This window comes from Pollicipes pollicipes, unplaced genomic scaffold (assembly GCF_011947565.3).
Source record: "Pollicipes pollicipes isolate AB1234 unplaced genomic scaffold, Ppol_2.1 Scaffold_3087;HRSCAF=3621_pilon_pilon_pilon, whole genome shotgun sequence".
Classification (NCBI taxonomy): domain Eukaryota; kingdom Metazoa; phylum Arthropoda; class Thecostraca; order Pollicipedomorpha; family Pollicipedidae; genus Pollicipes; species Pollicipes pollicipes.
Window position 1 is genome coordinate 17,778,112 of NW_023596225.1, and position 3,730 is coordinate 17,781,841.

The window sequence follows — 3,730 nt, forward strand, 5'->3', positions numbered from 1 at the left end:
CAAGGGAAAAGGCGTTTGTGGGTTTGTTCGAACAGCACGGGAAGGGTGCCATATCTCAGCTTCCATATATATCACAGTGTCTATTTTTACCCGACAAACGTGTGCCTGCCAGGAGCGGTAGCCAAGCTGATCATTAACGAAGCAAACGGAAAAAGAATGCGAGGTTCTTTGGAGGTTCCATTTGTAGCTGTGTGGCTGGTGGTCATATGATCACACGTCGCATCTCATGGTAGTCACCTAAACGCATTGTGGCACTGCGACATATACCTCTGGCCAAGTGTGCTCCACGCGGCCAGGGAATTCGTGGGGCCTGGCTGCATGGACTGCAACTGACATGGTGGCCCGATCAAGTTTTCCAAATTCAGCTCGACATTTTTTCAATCTTCTCAATATACCTATGCAGTCTTAGGAATCGTTGGGAGTGTAATGTTTCATGCTGGAATTCACGCATAAGGATGCGTTTTTGTTGACGCCCAAAGCGCTTCTCTACGACCGTTCAATGCCGCAAATCCCCGAAGCACATGCAGGGATGTGAAATACAGATGAAGCTTGCACCGAAGGTTATCTCCAGTGTCCTCATATTTCATGACGTCCACTTCCCGAGCACATTGCACGCGACCCAGCACCATTTCGCAATAGGGAACGAAAAATAAACACTTGGTCTTCCACTTGAAAATGCTGGTTGGTTTTCTCAGAAGGAACAAGAACACGCAACATCTTTCACGAACTGGCCATGTCATCACTCAGAGGACACGGGACGAAACAAAAGATGTACTACGCACTTATGTATGATCCAGTTTCCAATTAGGTGTGTCTTCAAGCTTGTTGTGAACGGCAGCTCCACAACTGGCCTTCGGGATCGCGTACGGCATGACCAACAATGCTTTTAGACCTATGCTGCGCATCGCGTGTAGCCGCTTCCTGTTCACGAAGTGAGAAAGGAGTTGTGGCGTAGGGATCGATATGCTGCGTGCCTCGCGGGTGTGGTTCCATTATTGCACCTATTTTCGGGTTGTGGGTTATTGGTTCAAGCTTTCCGGAAGATCTTAATACTGACTCACCTCGAACCATGGAATCCGTCTCACGCATAGCGTCGCCACGGCAGCACGAAGCACGCCACAAAATGCGCCGGTTATAAATGCCCTGCTAAAATGGCGATGACTTCACTAAGCAACACGCGGATCTCAAATGTCGACCACATGGCAGGGAGCAGAACCAACCGACAGTGACATTATGGCGATTCTCGCTGAGTTATGTCGGGTTGTGAGTTAGCAACTCATCCCAGCGAGATCCCCGGCCGGAGAAATGGGGCGTCTCCCGGCCGCGCCGCCGACTTCACGCACGGCTGGTGGCCTTAATCGGCAGCGTTCGCACCGCAATGGTCACATGGAGCTCGTCAGCGCCGGAGACCTACGGCTGCTTCTCTGAAGACTGTCGTCTGCCGCCACAGCCTGACGCCCGGCACGCGAATAATGCGCCTCGCCCCCCGGGCTCGCGGCACGCTGCGCCCCATCCGCGCGCTGCGCCGCGCCCCGGTGACCGCCACCCGGCGAGGCGCAGCGGTCCGCTGCAGCTGCAGCCAACGGCGCATTGACACCGCTGGCGCCCGGCGGGACAGGCATCAGCGCGGCGCCGAATCTGGAGGATATGAGCCCGGATTGGCGCGGACAAAGGCGGAGGTCGAAGAGCAGGGTCGCTGCCTACTGTCCCTTCAGTCGCTGCGGGGCATCTTGGCATGAGTAAACAGTTAGTGTGATTAGTATCATAATTATGTCATTTGCCCGTTATTATTATAGGTGATTTACAAGTTGATCGGCGTTATCATTAACATGAGATATGAGACCAATCGGAAGCACATTGGACAACACTCCATTGTGTTTCATACCTACGCACGCAGAACGGCACGAAAGGGATCACGCACGCCGCTTTTCTAGTTACGCGTGCATAATAAGCGTCATTTCCTAACTTTCACGGCAGACTCCCGCTTTCATTCGCTCGATCCTGCCACCTTAACCCATCTGTGGCGTCGCCGTCCGTCTGACTTTGTACGTGCTGACACCGGGCGCACGCGTACCGTGGACACGGCTCCGCGGCCACCATTCGTGACGCAGTGTTCGGGCGAGGTGAGTCGGGCGCTCGCGCTGCGCAGCATGACACTGATCTGCGTTGGCGGCGGATGAAAAGCCGATTCAGTGGATCAGACACCTCCTCGCTTATCACAAAATACAGCTGGATGATACTTGCATGGTGGGGCTGATCCTTTGCCCTGTGCATAACATTTCATATTCGCAGCCACTAGGGTGGAAACGTACGGTATGTAATGGGGATGGACCTCGGGCACTATTGATATGAAGTCGGCCTATGCAAACGCCATCATGCAGAATAGGTCGCAATGCCAAACAAAACCTGGCGAAAACATTAGAAACGAGATTCACGTTATAACTGGAGGCCATGTGCTCCCGGAATCTTAACACTGTTAGGTCAAGGACCGGCGGTGGCTGGCCGGGATACATGCTGCCAACACATGCTAGGACAGGGACGCCACGCCCCAGATGCCGGTCACTTGGCAACACTACGCTCCGATTTGGATGACGTCGGGTTTACAGGCAGTTGGTCTGCCTCATACTCTCCCCAGGGATGGTCGGCCTCGTCGAGACCAGGTCGGGGTCACGTGGCTCAGCTGGGGTACATGGGTGCAGTTGTCCGAGCGCGCGAGTGGTGCGGCCTGCCAGGCGCAGCGCAACATATAAATCTGTCAGGCCTGCAGATCTGCCAAACGGGAAAAATAGTCGCCCATTTCCACTGCATGAGAAAGAGCTAATATAGCAGAAAAGGCAGGAATGTTTTATTATCGCGATGACCTACGCGACTCAACTTGTTTGGGCAAACAACCATTATTATAGCACAAGCATAAGCATGAACCGGGAGGCATGATGTAAACACCAATTTGTGCTTGCAAAACTGAGCAATTCAGTCTGCAGGGAAGACGATATTTACGTTCACCTAGCTTATTTAAATTAATTCTTTAAGTTGACCTAGCTGTCACCAGCATCCATGCGCCAAACATGTCCCTGAAAACAGCGTTTAGCCTTTAGTGCAGATAATGTTAGATGAGCCATGATCTCCCTTTAGCAACCCAATGTCCGTTATTTTCTTGACCATACGTGGATTGCATGAGGCTCGCAGGCTGCATGCTTGGTAAGGTTAAATCAAAAGCTAAGGGAACTGTCAATTTTGTCGCCCCCAGGTATCAGTAAAGACGGAACAGTCCAAATTTAATATAATTTAACCTCCAACAGAGGGCGTTTTCTTTCATGATTTGCCGGTACGCGCCCACTGCACCCCTGGCTGCGCGGTTACCAGCCGGCAGTTGTGTGAGCTCCAGCCACAACACTGACGTGGCGGCGGCGCGGCCGCCTCGGCTCCGCGAGCCAGCGGTAACGACGCCTCTGACCCCTCCCCCGCCCCGCCCGCCTGGCACGGGGCCGCGGCCGGTGGCGCCACCAGCGTCACACGCCGACGACGCCACGTGCCGCGCCGACCCCATAGCACGCGGCCAGCCGTGGCGCCGCCGTCGCCGTCACGCGGGCCCGGCCGCGTTGGCGTCGGCGGCAGAAATAGGGTCGACAACGACGTGGACGCCGCGACGACCGATGGCGAGGTCGCCAGGGCTGGGCGGAGGAGTCAGACGTCCGGTCGGGTCGCCTGGGCTGGGCGAGAGGAGTCAGAC